Genomic DNA, 12171 nt, shown 5'->3' with positions numbered 1-12171 from the left:
TCAACTTCATTTTATGGATGTAGAAGGTGAGGCCCAGAGAGATGAAGATATTTACCCAAGATCATTCAGCCAGTAAGAGTCAGGACAACGCTTTAAAGCAGTGCAATTTCAGCTTTTCCGCTAAGGCATACTGGGAGGGAGGTTTATAATAGGGTGCTGGGCTCCGCCATGGTTAATGGATTGAAGTGGTCTGATGGCGGGGGGCGGGGGGGTGAAAGAAAAAGGGTATAAAGATAGAACAAGGGAATAGGGTTTGTCTGCGGTTATATTAAAGGGATACCCTTTGGTCAGGAAGTATGAATAATTCTTTCTGATATAAGAGAAAAGGAAGAGATTAAAAGCATGACGAACATCGGATATTTTTAGTAGTAGTTTACCTTCCATTGAAACCATGGAACAAGGAATATTTACTCATCATCAGGTAACTTAGGGTAATGGAGTCTGGACAATTTCTGGTTCTACCTTCTTGCCTCCTTGGGTCCTTGCTACCTTTTGTTCTGCTAAAAGAAAGCAACTGAGAAACTTTCCAGATCTCATAACTCAGATCTCAGGTGAAACCTCTGGCTCCCATCCCAGGGTGGTGAGGTCACACAGTCTGATGTTAGCTGGGTTTATGTCACCCTGTTAACCAAAATGCAAGGCGTGTTGCCATGATTGTGTTTCAGCCATTTATCAGGTGAGTAGAAGTGGTTCTTTGGTCAGTTTGTATACTTTCTCATATCCATGGGCATATGTGTATCTTTTCTTTTTTGATGATTAATTTTGATTGCATGTGGAAAACATGACTTTCATTTGTAACTGGTATTATGGCTTTAGCCTTCTGTGCTCACTCATATTTTCAAATTCACACTCGTCCTGGTAGGTCTAGAGGTCTGGTGTTTTGGTTTCCAGGACTCTCTCTTCATCATTGAGGAATCTTGTTTTTTGGGAAGACTTTGAATATTTCTTGTCCAGTTCAACTAAGGGCAGGTAGCCATTGCTGATGCCTTATACAATCAGAACAGTAAGTATATATTAAGTGTATATATCTGAGAGTAATGCTCATGATAACTAATGGTTACTGAGTGCTTAAACCCTATGGAGTTAGTTCTAGTAACACATTTTATAGACAAGGAAATGAGGAACAGAAGTGAACAGAGAAGAGACATGTACAGTCTCAACAAACTTACGGTGGAGGTAGAAAACTAATACTTTGTTCATTCCAGTCAAATGCCTACCAGCCTACTATTTTCTTAATCTAAATTATGAAAATTTATGTACCTCTCACACTTGTCCAAAGGAACTTGCAATCGAATGGAGGAATGTTTATGTACACTGAACTTAAAAATATGTTAGTGTAAAGGAGGATTTCAAGGAAAGCATGGTGGCAATCATTTGGATTACCTTCCAGTTGAACTTTTCCCGGAATCATGTTGGAAACCTAGGGAGATTTGACTGTTAAAAGTGGAAGCAGAAACTCGAGAGAACTGATGTTACCAAAATCTTGTGCCTTGTTGAGTATGTGAAGTGACAGCAGTAACTCCACTGGGAATCCGGTTGGCAGCCACAGGAGTTAGATGGCTTGGGCTACTAGGAAGTGACATCATTGGTGTCTCAGCAGCTAAATTAGTACTTTGGCATTAGCACCTTTGACACTGGTTCTCACTGACAGATAGCACTGGGTGCGACTGAGCAGGCGAGTGGCAGATACTGTGAGATGGATGAGAAGATATAGTGTCCAGGAGCTTATCCGTCATCTCCTGGGGAGTCTGTGACAATTGCTCACGATGGGAGAGGGTGCCTGGGATGGGGAGGGACGAGTGTTGGCAATTACCTAGAAAGGAAATCCCTGGTAACAGTTCTGCACTTCTGTTTGGGGTATGCTTTGGAGACACAAATTCCATAAAGTGCCTTTTAGCAGGTGTTTGTTCTAGCACATCACTATGCCTCAGTTCTGTTTGGAAAATGGTGATAGCAATGGAATTTACCTCATTGGGTTTGTTTAAGGCTTAAATAAGTTAATATAAGGCCAAGAGTTGCGGCTGTAAGCCATTGTCTAAGTGTTATTAGCTCTGATGACGGTGATGAAGAAATAACAGCAATCAATCCCTTAAATTAAACAATAGGAGACATAAACCACTCTGCTAGAATCCAGGAAAGGTTTTCTTCCCTCAAGGAGACTTATATCTTGTTGGGAGAGATAAGGTACACACAGTTGTAAAAGTAATTAACTCAGTATCCAATTCCCATCTATCCATACCTGTCCAGACCAGGATTACCTTTTACCAGCATGCATCCTCATTCTCTAGCAAAGCCAGACAACCTATGTCCCCCAGATTAAGTTCTCTGAAGTCTTGGTACAATTGCATAAGCCATTTACATCAGTCTACAATTCCTTATTGTATCTGCCTGTTGAAATACTATCTGCAAAGTCTTTATTTCGTGCCCCAGCCCCTCAGTTCAGCCTGCATTGCATTGCTCTTGTGTCTTGTACATGCCTATGTGAAAGTTGTTTTACCTGTGTGCTCCTCCACTAGAAGGTGAACTCCCTAGGGGAAATTTTATGTAAATTTCCATATTTCAGATTCTATGTAGTTCAGCTTAATGAATGAATGATTTTTCTAACTCCACTGTAAGGTCTTTGAGATTATAGGTATCAATTTTTCTGAGCCTCAGTTTCCTCATCTATAAAATGGGTTACAGTACAAGCACCAAGAACAATGGTTAGCATTACAGTAAACTCTCACTAAGTTGTTGGTTATTGTTATGAGCATAACTTTCAGAGATGTTTTCAACACAGACTTTTTGTTTTTTATTAAGGTAACTACAGTGGCTACTTTCTGTTTTATTCTTCTTAAACTGCTAATCTTCCTTATTTATAAAAGGACTCTTCCTCCACTACTTTTAGGCATATTTACCTGGGGCCATTTACCTCCCACTAAAAAGCAAATTAAGCTAATCTCTATGGCGTGAAATCATTGTAGACCACGGGGAATATGCTAGTCACCTTTGCTAAGTGCTTTTTGGCCAAAGGTGTAAAAGCCTGATTCTATTTGGTGTGTGTGTGGCCGGGGTCGGGGTGGGGGGAATTGAATTTTCTGTCTTAAAATTTGTGATTTGGAATTTGCATTTTGAAAGGCAATAGTATCTCAAATTTAATAAGCTCCTTGCAGAGGCCTAAGCATAAATTTTTGGGCCTTTTGGTTGAAAGAACTACAGCAAGGTATAGATTTCTGTGACATGGTATTTAATTCTGTTACATTCAGTTTAATTTTTAGAAAAACAGTGCAAATCTTTCTCTGACCGTATCGGAGGCATGTTTTTATAGATGTTTAAGGCCATTCATTTTCAAAAAGCACAGACCATTTTAAAGAACGGTACTTAAGGCTGTCAGCCTGCCTCAGTTTCTTCGTCAAGAGTATAACCCTGGCCACCTGCATACCTCCCTGGAGTGTTTGGATGAATGGCTCTGAGCTTGTAAAGTACTTTGAATTTTCTTGGATGAAAGGATCTCCGTAAGTACAGGTCTTATGAAGGTATTATATGTGGGCTTTCTAAACTGCCACACAGCCTGTTTTGCAAGAACACTAATGCACTTCTGGGTTTAGAGTTGTAAAAAGATGTACATTCAAAAGCCTCAGGCTGCACCTTGTGAGGTTCCTGAGGCACGTGTCACTGCTTGCTTACCTCTAGCATAGATTCTCTCTGCACTGCAGGTAGCTACAAGCATGCATATGTAGAGCAACCATTGGATTTACAATGGCTTGCATTTGGCTCCTGCGGCATTGAGGAGAAAGCCCCGGATGTTAGGAGAGACATGGGCTGTGTGGACCCAGCACTTTGCCTCCTGGGAGCCCCTGGGGGGGTTAGGTGCTTTGAAGAGGTGAAGTTGAGGGGAGGGGGTTTGCCTCAGGAAGTGACACTGAGATTATGAAGAGCTGGGTCTGAGTTCTGTCTGGCTCTTCCAGTTACAGGTCTAGTGTCCTTAGGTAGTTGGCTAATGGCGCTGGGCCTCAGTTTCCTTTACTGATTGTGGGGACTCAGGGCTAGAATGCGAAGGCAGGGTCCACATTCTTTTTTTTTTTTTTTTTGGCGGCTCGAGAGATCTTAGTTTCCTGACCAGGGGTCGAACCTGGGCCCTTGGCAGTAAAAGCGCAAGTCCTAACCACTGGACCACCAGGGAATTCCTCACATTCTATATATCTAAATATTTACAAGTTTACAAATCAAACTAAAAAACTGTCAAAATAAGTTCAGAAATCCTCCTGCTCTGACAAATACACCTTCGTAACAACCTTGAAGGCTAGGTTTGAATTTTGAGTTTCCAAATTCTTCAGAGTCCCACACCTGACCAGGTAGCATGAGGTGAAGTGTGGACCTAGCATGCATGCCTGTGGACACCTGAGTCCACACGTCCGTGCTGGAGCCACACCCCATCCTCTGGGCCCAGGGTTGCATATTGAAGGTTGCCTTTGAGAGAATATCTGGGGAAAAATCTGCACAGGTCCCATAAGTGTGCTTGGGTTTGAAAGGGAACGTCAGGGGCCTAGTACCTGGAATGTGACCCCGAAGGGTATTTGGGGCTCCAGGTGGGCATGCCAGGGTAGGGGCCCCTCTTGCCTGGGACTAAAGATGTTACTGCATACAGGATTGGAGAATGCTCATTGCCAAATACATGTGATTGGGCATCTGTAAAGTGTTAATATTACGTAAATGAAAAGACCTGTTTTCTAGCAGACAGGTTCAGCCTTCAGTTCAGCCCTACTCATATCCACGTTCAGCAATGATGAGACTGAGAGCCACTTTCTACTAGATAAGATGATGCATTATATTCCCTCTGTCTCCAGGACCTAATACAGTACTCTGCTTTTACTTAGCGTTTAATTCATTCGTTTGACAACAGAAATTAAGTAAATATGGGCTAACTCTTCTTTCCTAAGCATTATCCTATGGCATGTGGGTAAGAGCAGTGAGCAGACACAACTTACTGTCTTCGTGGAACTGATATTTTAACAGGAGGAATCAGAAAAAGGATAAATATGTAAAACGTAGTTTCTTTGAAGATGGCTTATTCTTCATTCGTTTCCAGATTATATATATTATGAATATTTATATGTGCATATATACAGGTAAATACATATATATAAATTTATTTATGTATAAATACTTATGAATATCTATATAAAGTATAGTGGGCCCATGACAAGGACATTCTGCTTCCACCACAGATACAGGTATGAAAAGAGTGATCACAAATCAGGAGTGTGGCATCACGAATTTGTGTGAAGCACTGTTAACTGCCGGGAGTACTCATATCCTTTGGAACTGATATTCTGGAATTTTTCGTTTCATCAAATATTCATTCTTCACTATATGTAAGACATTGTCCTGGGCTCTATGAGAGGTTAAACATTAGGTGAGACCAGTCCTTAAGAATTCATAATTTACAGGAGGTAATGTGTAGAAATTTTCTAGTAGTTCTTGACATATGGCGCTTGAATGTTAACAGTTCTTACGTAGCTGCCTGGGTTTCTGTCAGCAGAGTGAACTCCTGCTTTTACACTGTGTCCTTTAGAGAAATCGTGCCCGAACCAAGTCGCACAGTGGGTGTGTACTGAAAGAATTCTTTTCAGCGCCCTGGAATGCTGTCCTTGGGATTCAGCCGACTTTGCTCAATGGGGACTCATACATCAAGAGGGCAGTCATATCATTATCTCAGCTACTGTGAAGCCACTGAAAAGCACTTGCTGAATCGGGGGGTAAATTTATTGTGAGATTTAACAAAGGAAAAGTCACCTTCTTCTTTCTCTTTCTTCCCTTCAACTTGAATTGCATTTTAAAAGTCCTTCTCTTAGGATAAATGTATGTTCCTTAATCTATTAATTGGCCTATTCTATCTGCTTTGGGGTATGTAAATACCTTCCTGAAGCAAATGAGATGCTTTGGCTGTTTATACTCCTTCATGGTGGCAATCATGCTCTAGTTCTTGGTTTTGATAATTAAAAATAAAATAATATAGCTAGAAAGGAAAGTATAACAAATTGTGGTGAGCTACAGTTTTGACAGTCAGGAACTTCTCCCCCTGTTGATAAAAGGGTCAGCCAACCTTGACTATATTTTTTTCCACAGTGTATTTATGATAATCAACTACCCACTATGGTTTAATCCCTATAAATATGATTCTTCTGTTATATTTACTTATCTTTATGCAAATGGAAGTTAACTTTTTAAAATTTATTTATTTTTGGCTGTGTTGGGTCTTCGTTGCTGCTCGCGGGCTTTGTCTAGTTGCGGCGAGTGGGGGCTACTCTTCATTTTGCGGTGCGTGGGCTTCTCATTTTGGTGGCTTCTCTTGTTGCAGAGCATGGGCTCTAGGCGCGTGGGCTTCAGTAGTTGCAGCACGCGGGCTCAGTAGTTGTGGCTCGCGGGCTCTAGAGCGCAGGCTCAGTAATTGTGGCGCACGGGCTTAGTTGCTCCGCGGCATGTGGGATCTTCCCGGACCAGGGCTCAAACCCGTGTCGCCTGCATTGGCAGGTGGATTCCTAATCACTGCGCCACCAGGGAAGCCCAAGGAATATATATTTTATATGAAAGTTCCCCAGAGATTCTTCTGATGCACAGCAAGAATTGAGAATGACGCATTTGCTCCCAGTGATTCTAAAATGGGGAGAGTAGTAAGAGTCCTTGAATTTAAGAAAACAAGGGACATTTTCCTGAGAAAACTGTATGTACATTCATGCACCCCTGTATTTAACAAATGTTAAGAGTCCCTGACCCAGAAGTCACTTCTAGGACTCTGTTTTTGTGAACTTCTACTATTCACCTCTGTAATGCCAAATATAATGGGGTTACAGTGTCCACTGATGTGTCTGGTAGGAAATTGCACTGAGAGCCAGAGACACAGGAATTTGTTGAAAACTAGAAAGTAGTGGTAGTAGGAGATTTTTAAACTTTAGTTTTGCTTTGGCCTTATTCACTGAGATCTGACCTTTCCGACAGGTTTCATGACTTCTTTGGAATGCAGAGTTGGGGGTACTAATATTTGCCACCAGGCAATATTTATTTAGTGATGTGAGAACCTAGGGCATTAGTTGACTGCAAGTGTGATTATTAACAGGACCCAGGAAAATGCTACCAGAAATAATGGCACCTTTGTTATCGCAGTGATTTTTTTTTTTTTTTTTTTTGCCAATGGCACTGAAGGAAAAGTGACATTTGTTATCAAATGAGGCAGGGAATTTACAAATGATAACAAGTTAGAGAGGCTGCATTCTTTCTAGTATCTGTCTTGTAGTCACAAATATCTTTCTCCCCTGGGAAGATAACAACACTTGACCAGGGCCATAAATTCACTCTGTCTTCTATCACCAGGGCCTTCGGAAGTCTGAACGGCCTTGACCTCCTCTTGTTCTTCTTTTATTGAAACGATACTTATTACATGGGGATCGTTTAAGGAGGGCAGAGGAGAAACAGTAAATACATCAGCAAAAATTCCCAAGAAAAGATGGCTGTGTGGCCTGCGAGAGGGCAGAAATGTATAGTTTTTGTTGCGGTGGTGATAGTGGTGATGGTAGGACCCCCGATCCTCCGCCAACACACACGCACAGCATCTTACCCAAGCTTTGTGCACAGAAGTAGATGTGAATTGGATGGGTTAAGAGTCGGTATTAAGCAGAAACAATATCCAGCTTTAACAGATTTCTGCCTTTCCTGTTGATCACACGTACCTTGATTGCTGCTCACTATTCAGGCAGGGGTACAGCTATCGCTGGCTTCAGTTTTTATTACTGGGTACGATTGGGGTTGGCAGTGACGGAAACGAATGGTTAAGAAGAATTTAACTTTTTTTATTTGAAAGCGCTTAAATGATGTCTTAGGGCACCCTCTGAACTGTACAGTAATTTGCAGAATGGGTATTGCCATGTATATTCTGGGCTTAGCTTTTGAAATGCCAGAGTTGGATACACAGATTACTACTTCACTGTCCAGAGTGGAGAGTGTTATTTCTGCAGGGCATTAGAAGTCTGTCGATTGGTCCAGGGGAGGGGACACTGGGTACACTTGGCTCTGGTCAAGCTTCCTGTTACACTGCAGTTGACCTGAAGCTAGCAGCTGGTATGACATCATCTTGGGTGTTTCTGGCACTTTTTTCTTTTCTCAGTAGATCTGCACTGAACTGTTTTTCCTTTTCAAAATGCAAAACAGAATGCTGGCTCACTTTGCATACCCTGTAGGTATGTCTGCCGGTTTCTGATGAGTGAGGTATTGTCCTCTTGTTTATTTCCTTGCAAGGAAGTGTCTGGACACAATATATGTTTCAATCATCTTTATCACAGAGCAGTCAGAAAAGGCTTAGGGCAAGTCAGGAAAGCCCCCCAGAGCAACTTCTGAGCCCCTGAACCAGGCCTAACCAGATAGACACCAGCAGTTCATATTTCCGTATTTCTAGCCATTTCTCTCTGATAATGAGAGCCCTCACAGAATCTTAAAACATTTTATTGAATTGTATGTTAGATGTGAGCAAAAGTCTTCAGGTGGTGGTCTTGCTCTCTGAGTACGTCAGTCCTGCCAGGACGGCGGTGCCGTGCCGGATCACTTCGCTTAGTGCATAAATGAAGTTGCACAGCTCAGGTCACCCTGGGGTATTTGGGGCTCCCAGACCCTTTGATCTTTCCTATTTCCTGGCCCCTCAGGGTCTTGTACCATACTTTGCTATCAACCATTTCTGCTAAGAAGGCTATTGCTAATGCCAGTTCCAGTAACTCCAGGAGCTTCTGGATTCCGACAGCGGGTTTGAATACTTTTCTGGAGCCTTCTCCAGGTGCCTCTCATACCTCACATTGGCTCTTGAGCAGCTAAAATTTGGGGGAGTCTTCCTGTACTCTTTCCCTCTACTTCAATCCTCCTGCCAGGGGTTTTGCACAGTTAGAGGTTAAGCTAGTTGGACTTAGATGCCCCCAAATAATCATAAGCATGGAAACCTTCATTTTGCTTGGACTTTGTAATTCCTGTTGCCCTTTCTAGCTCTGACCCATCAGCTGCTTTTTCACAGAAATCAAAAGCAGTATGATTTCTCCTTACCATGTTTATTTCTGATATAATACACTGTATTTTGTCCTTAAACCACCTGCTCCAAAAGGAGTTAATAGCCTGTTTGTGGCCTACAGATACATTCAGAAAAAAAAAAAAAAAAAGCAGAGGAAGAGGACAAGGCTGTGGGTGGGGAATAGAGGAAAGAAGTGTTCCCTATGAGTGAGGGGTGGAAATCTTCTAGCTTTGGGGTTTTGATTAAAACTTTGGTAGAAGAGTACCTGCTGGACTGTAGGTTCTGTTTCATCAGCTGTTGGAACCCTGCCCGGGCTGGAGTGGGCAGGAGGCAGACGTGTTTCTAATTCCCTTGCAGAAGTAGAGTTCAGTGTTGATGGTAGAACATTGCCTCATTATTGGCTTTCGTGATGATCATTTTCGAAGAGTGGTTTACAAACTTTTTGAAGCAAAGGAAACTTGATGTGTCGTAAAACTTTAAATCAGTTTTCAATCAGTGCTCCTTTGCCAAGGAAGCATTTATTATAATATGATAAGAATATATTTTCCATGTTTGATTTCATCTATCCCCAGAGACTTCAACTCATCAATCACTGACTCCTAAACCTTTGCTTCCAGCCTCTGGACTCCTGAAACCCACATTCCTGTTTGCACAGAACTGCAGCAAGTCTCCATCTAGTTATCTAGGAGGTACATCACATTGAGCACAAATATGTTCAAGAATAATTTATTATTCTCTTCTACCCATTTTTTTTTTTTTTTTCTCTTGTGTTCTCTTTTTAGGATGTGTCTGTGTTAGAAGCTGGGTGGGACTCCTTCCTCATAGTCAATTTGGTCACTAAGTCTTTTCTGTTTTATCTGCTGGACATCCTTGGACTCTGTCTTCCCCTCTCTATTTCCATGACTACTGTTTTAGTTCAGTCTTTCATCATTTCTTGCTGGACAGCAACAGTAGATGCTACCCATCTCCGGAGTTCATTTTTTGAGGAAACTTGTGATCACTTCTTTTCCCTTAATCCTCCGGGGTGTGTAAGACCCTTCCCAAAATGGTCGAAGTCTTCTTCCCATCCTACCCCACCTCATCCTGTGTTTAAAGTGCCCTGAGTTCTAGTGTTACTGAGGAATAATGCTCTTTCATGTTGTCTGTGCATGGACCCATCCTTCTCTAGGTTCATCTCCTCTTTTCACTTCCTCTTGAAGACTGTCCTACCTACTCAAAAGCCCAGCCAAAGGTCTTTCTCTGTGAAGCCTGTCAATATCCCTTTATCTGTGGCCCCTTTGTTATAGCAAATATCATATTAAATTGTAATTGTTTACGTTTGCCCACTGAACTGGGTATTTCTTGAGAGCAGTGACTGCCTCATGTATGGCACCCAACAGCTAGTCTATAAATATATTGAATGAATGTAAGATGAGGATGGAGGCTATGAGTGTTACTTCATTTTTTTAATGTGGATCATAATAAAAATGCATATTTTATGTCTATTAATTGTATTCAAGCTATTACTTTCTGGCATATTTTCCTTTTGCCTTGAAAATAACTACATTGCTACTGTTGGAGATGAGAGTGTGATTTGAAATTAGAAAATTCAGCAACACTGACATAATACACACTTAAAATATTAAAATATGCCATAACCAACTCCTCCTTCACTTGACACATGTGACAGAATATCTCAACCCTGACCTATGTTTTCATTAAGTCAAACTTTATTTCCTCTAGATGAGAAAGTCTCCTAAATGTCTCAAGTGTCTGAGTCATTCACATATCAGGAACTGAGATTTTTTTCAATCATTGCATGTCTAAACTTACCTAAGGGTAGGAGGAGGCTAGATAAACTGGATCAGATCAAGAATATAGAATCTCAGTCTTGATGTAGTTATGTTTTAGAGCATTGACTCCTTAAATGAATATTGCTGTTAATAACAAATTGCAAGATGATTAGCAGAAAACTAAGGTGAAAGGGACCATATTGACAATATACAGTTTTTTTTTTAGTGACTTAAAACCAGCTAATGAAGGAGTAGTCTCTTATTTGGTGTGACCTTGCAGTTCTAGAGTATGGCTCAAATGGTTCCTTAATGTTCCATACCAATATTGACAGTATTACAAGTGGGCATAGACTATGTCTGACTTGTGATTTACAAATGACTAATTCCAGACACTTAACTCTCTTCTGATTTTTTTTTTTAATGCCCAATAGACTTAATTAGATATAATCTAAAATTTTTCAAGTTTTATAATAACACATATAGATGAAACTAGCTTAAGAGTTTACATATTGAGTTTTCATTTCAAATATTTGGAAATTTTCCTGTTAACAATTTCTAGTTTAATTGCATTATGGTCTGAGAACATGCACTGTATGACTGCAGTCTTTTAACATAAGTCAAGTTTTTTTAAAGGCCCAAGTTAAGGTTTATCTTGTTCAATGTTTCATTTACTCTTGAGAAGAATGTATTTTGCTGGTGTTGCATGGGCTATTCTATATACGTCAACTGGATCCAATTGCTATGTTACTCAGTTCTTTGCTGCCCTTGCTGATGTTCTGTCAACTAGTTTTAACTATTAATGAGAGGGGTGTGTTGAAGTGTCCAACTATAACTGTGGATTTACTTTGTTTGGTTAGTTTTGCTTTGTGTATTTTGGACTCTTGTTGGGTGCATATACATACGATTATTAGGTCTTAAGTTCTTTTATCATTATGCAGTATCCCCTCTTTATCCCTGGTAATTCTCTTTGCTCTGAAGTTTACTTTGCCTATTAATATAGCCATTCACCCCAGTTTTGTTTTTTACTTTAAAAAAACAAAAAAACTTTATATTGAGCATTGTACGTTCACATGCAGTTGCAGGAGTTAACTCTTTACCTAATGTCCCCTGATGGTAATATCTTACAGACTATAATACAGTACCACAAACGGGAAATTGACTTTTACACATGTCCATTATCTTATTCAGACTTACGGAATTTTACATGTCATTGTGTATATTAGTTAAACACAATTTTATCATGTGCAGGTTTTTGTATTTACAACCACCGTCAAGATACAGAGCAGTTTCATTATCACAAGGACCCCTTGTGTTGCCCTTTTATAATCAGACTCATCTCCCATCGTCCTTCCCCCAGTAACTAGCCCTTTGCAA

General features: G+C 40.7%; 1 non-coding gene and 1 pseudogene across 1 annotated transcript; one reads left to right on the top strand and one right to left on the bottom strand.

Moving 5' to 3' along the window:
- LOC137774119 (uncharacterized) overlaps window positions 1-12171 on the top strand; it is an 802702-nt pseudogene that overhangs the window by 199961 nt on the left and 590570 nt on the right.
- TRNAK-UUU (transfer RNA lysine (anticodon UUU)) lies at window positions 4091-4162 on the bottom strand. The gene has a single exon. It is a non-coding gene; the product is annotated as a tRNA-Lys (tRNA).

The sequence above is a fragment of the Eschrichtius robustus genome, chromosome 12 (assembly GCF_028021215.1).
Source record: "Eschrichtius robustus isolate mEscRob2 chromosome 12, mEscRob2.pri, whole genome shotgun sequence".
NCBI classification, from domain to species: Eukaryota; Metazoa; Chordata; class Mammalia; order Artiodactyla; family Eschrichtiidae; genus Eschrichtius; species Eschrichtius robustus.
The sequence above is the reverse complement of the archived record's forward strand: the minus strand, read 5'-3'. Positions and strand labels throughout refer to the sequence as shown.